This window comes from Oncorhynchus masou, chromosome 31 (assembly GCF_036934945.1).
Source record: "Oncorhynchus masou masou isolate Uvic2021 chromosome 31, UVic_Omas_1.1, whole genome shotgun sequence".
Classification (NCBI taxonomy): Eukaryota; Metazoa; Chordata; class Actinopteri; order Salmoniformes; family Salmonidae; genus Oncorhynchus; species Oncorhynchus masou.
In genome coordinates, this window is record NC_088242.1 from 49,286,515 (window position 1) to 49,295,998 (window position 9,484).

Consider the following 9,484-nt stretch of genomic DNA (forward strand, 5'->3'; position numbering starts at 1 on the left):
TATACAGTGTGGTCTGAAATTATTGACATCCTTGATAAAGATGAGTAAAAATGACTTCATAAAATAAGTTGAGCTATACTGAACAAAAATATACATGCAACAATTTCAAAGATTTACTGAGTTCCTTAGGACCTAATCCATGGATTTCACATGACTGGGAAAACAGATATGCATCTGTTGGTCTCATAACTTTTAAAAAAATTTAGGGGTTTGGATCAGAAATCCAGTCAGTATCTGGAGTGACCACCATTTGCCTCATGCAGCGCAACACATTTCCTTCGCAATGAGTTGATGTGGCCTGTGTAATGTTGTCCCACTCCTCTTCAATGGCTGTGCGGAGTTTGGATACTGTCGGGAAATGGAACACGCTGTCATACACGTCGATCCTGAGTATCCCAAACATGCTCAATGGGTGACATGTCTGAGTATGCAGGCCAGAACTTGGACATTTTCAGCTTCCAGGAATTGTTTAGAGATCCTTGTGACATGGGGCTGTGCATCATCTTGCTGAAACATGTGGTGATGGTGGTGGATGAATGGCACAATGGGCCTCAGGATCTCATCACGGTACCTTTGAGCATTTGAATTGCCATCGATAAAATGCAATTGTGCTTGTTGTCTATATCTTATGCCTGCTCATACCATAACCCCTCCCCCACCATGGGGCATTCTGTTCACAATGTTGACATCAGCCCACAGCTTGCCCACACGACGCCATACACATGGTCTGTGGTTGTGAGGCCGGTTGGAGGTTCTAAAATGACATTGGAGGTCGGGTTATGGTAGAGAAATGAAAATTAAATTACCTGGCAACAGCTCTGGTGGACATTCCTGCAGTCAGCAATGCAATTGCACCTGTGTAATGATCATGCTGTTTAATCCACTTCTTGATTTGCCACACCTGTCAGGTGGATGGATTATCTTGGCAAAGGAGAAACGCTCACTAACAGATGTAAACAAATGTGTTCAAAATTTGAGAGAAATAAGCGTCTTGTGTTTATGGAAAATTTCTGGGATCTTTAATTTAAACTCATGAAACAAACACTTTGTTTTTTTGTGTGTGTATATTGTATGCTAAAAACAATTGCCCAGAAAGATTTTGTTTATCAAGTTAAACATTCTCTCAAAGGTAGGGGTCAAAATGATTAAGACCCCTGTTTTCAATACCTCACCTTGCGAGGATAACGACACAGCCTTTTTCTAAAATGTTTAATGAGTTGGAAAACACATTTGGACAGATCTTAGACCATTCCTCCATACAGAATCCTTCCAGATCATAGATATCTGTTGTCTGCGCTGATGGACTACCCTCTTCAGTTCAAACCACAGGTTTTCAATCGGTTACATCTGGCGAGTCGTAGGAAAATGTTGATTTTGTGTCCAATGAACCATTTCTTTGTGGATTTTGAGGTGTGGTTGGTGTTGTTGTTTTGATGGAAGATCCACTTGCGGCTAAGTTTAAGCTCCTAGTAGAGGCAACCTATAAGGGCACAAGGCGAGACCCAGATGCAGACACGTTTGAGTCTTTGATATTTATTATCTCCACAGGGGGTAGGCAAGAGTGGTCATGGACAGGCAAAAAGTCAAAACCAGTTCAGAGTCTAGGAGGTACAGTGCATGCAGGCTCGAGGTCAGGGCACGCAGAATGGTCAGGCAGGCAGGTACAGAGTCCAGAAAACAGGCAAGGGTCAAAACCGGGAGGACAAGTAAAAGAGAATAGAAAAGGCAGGAGCACGGGAAAAACACACTGGTTGACTTGGAACATACAAGACTAACTGGCATAGAGAGACAGGAAACACAGGGATAAATACACCAGGTATAACAAGCAACACCTGGAGGGGGTGGAGACGATAACAAGGACAGGTGAAACTGATCAGGTTTTTGGCTAAAATATCCTGGTACTGGATAAAGTTCATGATGCCTTTGACCTTAACTAGGGCCCCAGGACAAGTGGAAGCAAACTATTCCCATAAAATCAACCATAACATCATCCACCACCATATTTTACAGTAGGTATGTTGTTCTTTTCTGCTCATGCATTCTCATTTTGACACCAAACCCACCACTGGAGTGTGGCCCAAGAGCTCTATTTTCATGTCATGGCCCCTAGTTAATTCTCAATGTGAATTTACTGTGCCTTCAGAAAGTATTCACACTCCTTGACTTTTTCTACATTTTGTTGTGTTACAGCCTGAATTTAAAAATAATTACATATAGATTTGTCACTGGCCTGGAATTATTAAGTAAGCATTTTGCACCAAACACTTTGTATTCAGGACAAAAAGTGAATTGCTGTGACACATCTTTTGCAGTATTACTTTCGTGCCTTGTTGCACACAGGACGCATGTTTTGGAATATAATTCTCTGTACAGGCATATTCATGTTCACTCTGTCATTTAGATTAGTATTGTGGAGTAACTAAATGTTGTTGATCCAACCTCTGTTTTCGCCTATTACAGCTATTAAACATTAAATCATGGAGTAACCAAAAAAGTGTAAAACAAATCTAAATATTTTATATTTGAGATTCTTCAAATAGCCACCCTTTGCCTTGATGACAGATTTGAACACTCCTGGCGTTCTCTCAACCAGCTTCATGTGTTAGTCACTTGGAATGCATTTCAATTAACAGGTGTGCCTTGTTAAAAGTTTGTGGAATTTCTTTCCTTCTTAAAATGGCTTTGAGCCGATCAGTTGTGTTGTGACAAGGTAGGGGTGGTATACAGAATATAGCCCTATTTGGTAAAAGACCAAGTCCATATTATGGCAAGTTCATATACAGGTCTTGAAAATGCAAGTTTAATTTGATTGACTTAACTCAATGTGATGAATTAGGTTCGTGGGGGTTTATTCAGATCTTTGTAGTTTTGTGGTTGTGAATCCAGGGCCCATATTCATAAAACATCTCAGAGTAGGAGGGCTGATCTAGGATCATTTTTGCCTGTTAGATCATATTGCTGTATCAATTGAGCCTGGGAATGAGGTCAAGTACATAGACCAGGTTTAGCTCTGTAGTCTATATAGTTCAGGGCCCCAGGAGGAAAAGCAACTGTGTTCTACTGTATGCTCACAAGTATGTGAATGATGGTAGCACTGTCCTGTTTCTCTTCATCTAGCTGAATATAAGCTCCACTGTGGAGCTCCAGGAGAACAAGTTTTAAAACCTTTTTGTCATAGAAAATGAAACATTTGTGTTTCTTGTTGGACAATTCCACGTAGTTACTCCCTTTTTCAGTCTGTTTTCTTCCGGTAGATACCTAATGAACACAACCCTGTTGTGCGGTGTTGTCGTCTTCTTTTTTGTCTTTCTATTCCTCTCCTTCCTCCTCTTCCCCCAGCTGAACCGTAGTGTGGTTACAGGTAGGGCATCCCAGCCTAGAGGAGAATGAATGGCGGTGAGGATGGTACTGGCCATGATCGGGGCCTTCTTTTTCTGCTGGCTTCCCGACACAGCCCTGTCTGTGGTGGTGGACTCAGAGCTCCACATCCCTCCACTGTTGGCTTTCATGTCTTTGTACTTCGCCAAGCCCAGTCCTGTCAACAACCCTATCATCTATTTCCTAAGTAACAAGCAGCTAAGTGTAGGAGTGCCAGAATAAAGTGAGGACACAGCACATCAATTGAGTTTGTAGATTATTGAAGGAGACTGCTAAATCAGGTCCTTGTGGTTGTAATTCAATTAGGATACAGATTTACATTAAAATGTTGGTTATTAAGTAGATTACACTCGTATCAAGAGAAACTTGGTATGTCTTGTGTATTGAAGAGTGTATGAAATTGTCTTATAGTTCTTTACCACAATTATGTATGTAGTTTCTAACAGTTGGTGTCTGTCTGTACTCCCTGTAGTTCCGCGATGCCACTCTAGAGGTCCTCTCCTGTGGGCTCTACATCGCTCATGGCTTGGCAACCGACACCCTCGCCATGCACTCAATGACCCTGATAAGCACCGTGGGCACAGGTAGCCGAGGGATCAGCGCCCACAGCAAGGTTTTACCGCTGTGAATCCTCTCCTTTGTCTCCTCCATCACTCCACCGGAAACAGAAACGGGCACCTTAGAAGTATCATGTTGGTCTGGGTACATCCGAGTCCCGGCCCCATCAAGGGGGAGAGGAGAGAATAGCTTCCTCCTCATCCTCAGGCCACTTAAAGTTGTCCCCGTACAAGTCCATTTCAGTCAATATCAGCAAGACCTCAAGCCACATAAAGTAGTCCCAACCCTGCAATTCCACATCAGTCATCAGTCATCAGCCAAGGCCGCCTCCTCAGTGCCACCAACATTGGAATGACTAAGGCAACAACCTGAGATAAAATCCAACCAGGAAGTGGGAAATCTGAGGTTTGTAGGTTTAAGTCTTTGGCTATCCAATAAACAGTGTCAAATTTGGTCCGATTGCACTTCCTAAGGCTTCCACTAGATGTCAACAGTCTTTAGAACCTTGTTTCAGACTTCTACTGTGAAGGGGGAGTGAATAAGAGCTGTTTGACTAAGAGGTCTGGCAGAATGTCATGAGCTAAATCATGCGTGCGGCCGTGAGAGCGAGCTCTGTTCCTTTTCATTTCTAAAGACAAAAGAATTGTCCGGTTGGAATATTATTGACGATTTATGATAAAAACATCCTAAAGATTGATTCTATACATCGTTTGACATTTTTCTACGAACTGTAATGGAACTTTTCGTCTGGACTAAGTGCCTACGCCTCTTGAATTTGGATTTGTGAACTAAACGCAAACAAAAAGGAGGTATTTGGACATAAATGATGGACTTTATTGAACAAAACAAACATTTATTGTGGAACTGGGATTCCTGGGAGTGCATTCCGATGAAGATCATCAAAGGTAAGTGAATATTTTTAATGCTATTTCTGACTCTGACTCCACAACATGACGGGTATCTGTATGGCTTGTTTTGGTGCCTGAGTGCTGTACTCAGATTATTGCATGGTGTGCTTTTTCCGTAAAGCTTTTTTGAAATCTGACAGAGGTTGCATTAAGGAGAAGTATATATTTAATTCCATGCATAACACTTGTATTTTCATCAACATTTATGATGAGAGGCCTCCCGGGTGGCGCAGTGGTTAAGGGCGCTGTACTGCAGCGCCAGCTGTGACACCAGAGACTCTGGGTTCGCATCAAGGTTCTGTCGTAACCGGCCGCGACCGGGAGGTCCGTGGGGCGACGCACAATTGGCCTAGCGTCGTCCGGGTTAGGGAGGGTTTGGCTGGTAGGGATATCCTTGTCTCATCGCGCACCAGCGACTCCTGTGGCGGGCCGGGCGCAGTGCTCGCTAACCAAGGTTGCCAGGTGCACGGTGTTTCCTCCGACACATTGGTGCGGCTGGCTTCTGGGTTGGATGCACGCTGTGTTAAATCGACATCCACAGCACCTCGTCTTCGAGGTGTTTTTGCCATTCATGCTCTCCCCATTGAGTAGAATATATCCCGGTGATGTCTAACAATATTAGTTATTTCTTGTGTAGGTTGCTATCCTACTTGAAATACTGTGTAATCCTGGGAGGGGAAAATTCACCACGCTACTATTTTCCACTGCCGACACTGTGTTCGGCTACAGTTGACCAGTGGAACTGCACCTTAGGTCGGCAGGCACTTCGATAAAAATTGTGACCCGATTCAGGAAACTAGGCGTGTTGCAAGTCATGACCTCACAGGAGAGCTGTTTGAACATAAAACATGTTTTTTATCAAAATGCATTTTTTGGCATCAATGCCTTCTCGAACATGTGCACTTTCATGTGCCTTATCTGCCATCTGTAAATACGAATAAAATTGTTAAATTATGAGCCTAGTTGGTTTAGCTACAGAAAAAGCGAGCAAACGTTCCAGCTAGCCATAATTGGCTGAGATAATGAGTGGGCTGGACATGCCATTTTTTTTTTTTATTTTACCTTTATTTAACCCGGCAAGTCAGTTAAGAACAAATTCTTATTTTCAATGACGGCCTAGGAACAGTGGGTTAACTGCCTGTTCAGGGGCAGAATGACAGATTTGTACCTTGTCAGGTCGGGGGTTTGAACTTGCAACCTTCCGGTCACTAGTCCAACGCTCTAACCACTAGGCTACCCTGCCGCCCCTCATCAATGTTGGCTATAGCACTCGTCTGTTTACTGAAGCTGGTCGGTATGTCTAGGTAATCGTTTAAAAAAAATGTTTTATTGCATAGTAAAACGGCATAAGCCTAATGTCAAGTTAAAGTGTACTGTTAGCTAGCTAACGTTAGCTGTCTGGCTCGCTAGCTAATGTTATGTGTATGCTCTCCACTTTCTGGAGGAATGAGTTTTCAGTGGAATTCGAGTATGATAGCTAAGGAGACGGAGAAAACACCAGTCTGGATTACATCGTCAAACTAAGGGCGTCAGACAGGAGACCTGTACAACCATGATGTATAATTGTAAGATAGTCTAACTAGCTACATTTTCAGATATTACACGTTTCTAATTAAGACAAAGTGGTTTCATTTCAAGTGTACTGTTAGCTAATGTTAGCTTGGTCGCTAGCTAACGTTATGTGTATGATCTAATTCTCTGTATCCCAGACGCATTTGCTTGACTAGTTATAGCCATAGAACTTGGTTGGTTAGCTACCTGCAGATTCATGCAGGGTAGTAACATCATGAGTTGTGATTATGGTCCATTGTTTAGCTTGCTAGCTAGCTACATGTCTTAACAAAAGACTCCACTCTAATTTTGACAAAGTATTTTCATTCAAGTTAGTGTACTGTTAGCTAGCTAACTGGCTCGCTAACCAACATTACATCATGCATTGGAATTCATTGTATATCTAGCTACATTTCTTAACAAAAGACTTATCTTAGTGTGCCAGAACACAGATTAACTGTTGATTTTTTGAACGCTCAACACCAGTTGAATATGTCCGGTGTCAGTAAACATCCGCAACAAAGCCAACAAACTACCTAACCAGCTCTGCTTGGGTGATTAAAAGGGTCCAGGTGGGGTGTCTCATGTGTCTGGAAGTAGCTAGCCAATGTTAGCCAGGATGCTTGACTGTCAGAGCTTTTGGAACAACCCTACTTATTTATTGGCCAGAGCGTCCAGTGTGCGCTCAACGCAAAAACACTCTGAATTTACAAAAGGACAATATGACAGCACAGTTGCAGTCACCAACACTCTAGATAACAGCCTAACCAGCTCTGCTAGGGCAAGTACTGTTCAGTGAGCTGTTCTCGCTCTCTTAGATGTCTGGAAGTAGCTGGCAAGTTAGTACAGAACGGTCAGATCAACCATTAAAGAGATGGATAGGGCTAAAGCTTAAGAGGGTGTAAACAATGCTGAATAGGTGTAGACAAAGAAGGGCTCTCCAATAGTAGCATCAAAACATTGAAAGACGGGTTCTCAAAGTGTGTTTACAAGTTGATCAACATTCAAAGCAGAATTACTTTCCCATTGTTGTCTCAAATGCAGTGGGGGGGGGGGACTGAAATTCAAATGTTGCTACATAAGACGGAATCCAGGTGGTGAGTCACATGTGGTGCACTGGTCATTCACATCAGCTTTAGCGGCTCGCGAGTACTGCCCACAACACGGTTTAAGTGTAAAAGGAGGACCTGTCAATCTGAAAAAATATGGGTCATCTTTTGAACTGCTAGAAACAAGCCATATTCTCTGTAGTAGTGGTGGAAATATAATGGTCACGGATCTGCGCTCAGTTTATTCTCTGACACCCAGTCTGCGATAGTCTATAATCACAATATTCTCTCATTATGTTTTTCTAGGTCGCACAGCTAGATATCTATGAGCAATTTAGAGCAGACCAAAATGGCTTGTCAACTTGAGCTGGCTTGCTAGTTTTCAAACATTAGCCAGCTATCTAGCTAACATGCAGTAATTCAAACATGCAGTAATTCAATGTTGGCTAGCAATAAGTATTGCTTATAAACAAGGCACAGTAACTACCCAGCAGCTGGTGAAAATATTATTCCACTTCACAGCCACTTCAAGAAGATATTTACTAAAAGTCTGAACTTCATGTGTCTCACCTGACAGCATGAGGTTGGCGCCTGAAACTGATAAATAGGCATAAGCTATTACTGTAAAGAAATATAGTATTTTAGAGTAATTTTACAGGAGGCTTCCAAATGAGTGTTTTTCAGCATTTTACCCATAATGAAGTGCAATCTAGAACATGAATGTTGTAAAACACATGTATGATATTATACTGTGCATCCTAGTGTTTTTGTCACGCCCTGATCTGTTTCACCTGTTCCGTGTGATTGTCTCCACCCCCTCCAGGTGTCGCTTATTTTCCCCAGTGTATTTATCCCTGTGTTTCCTGTCTATCTGTGCCAGTTTGTCTTGTATGTTTCCAAGTCAACCAGCGGTTTTTCCGTTCTCCTGCTTTTTGCATTCTTTTTTTCTAATCCTCCCGGTTTTGACCCTTTAATGATACAATTGTATCTAAATACAAAGCCCCGCAGCCTAAATGTTCCTCATAAGATCCTTCAAGGTCAACTTTGTTATTGCTGGATGCTAAAAAAAGTTGTCCTTGGTTTTTGAAGAAATAACTAGAATAAGAAAGATGAAAAGTACAAGCTTAGTTGGATTGCATTGGGATGGTGCATTCAAATATGCAGCCATGGGCAGCATTGCAGCTGCGGGATATAGTCTAATTTAAAGGCCCTTTTGCTTCTAAAGAACAGCAGCAGCTGCCTTTGGAACCCGCATTGTCCACACGGACACTCCCACTTCGAGGCGCTGAAGGCAAGCCTCACCACTGCTCCGGTGCTGGCACATCCAGACCCCTCACTTCCCTTCATCATCAAGGTGGATGCCTCCGAAGTAGGAGTCGGGGCAGTGCTGTCCCAGCGCACCGGATCCCTTCTTCGCCAGTTTATTATGTTTAATACATTTGCAAACATTAACTTTCTTTGTCATTGTGTGTAGATTGAACTGGGGGGGGGGTCAAGGGGTCTGAATACTTTCCAAATGCACTGTACACATTAAAGTGATACTTTTTGCAATGCCCTTTATCTACTTGCCCAGAGTCAGATGTGGATTTACATTGAACCTTTATTTAACTAGGCAAGTCAGTTAAGAACAAATTCTTATTTACAATGACGGCCTACACAGTCATTGTGAAGTTAGTAATTTTGTGATCCAAAGCTAACTAGCATTAGCACAATAACTGGAGGTCTAGCATGCTACTAGCTAAATTCCTGCTTGGGAAATTGCTATTTGCTAAAAAGGTAACTGTTAACCAGAAATGATTTGATACTGAGATAAAAATGGCTGCATTGGACCTGTAAGCATATAAGCACTCTATAGAATTACAAACCAATAGCACCAGCCATGACCTGTAGGCCAAGTCCTCTCTGGGAGATAAATTCAATCAACAGGAAGAAAAAAAAACTTAAGGAATTGTAAGGTAGCCCATATGGGACTGGCCATCTCCCTAAAACATAACTACCCAATTTATATTACCATATACATCATATTCAAGGCGCTCTAGC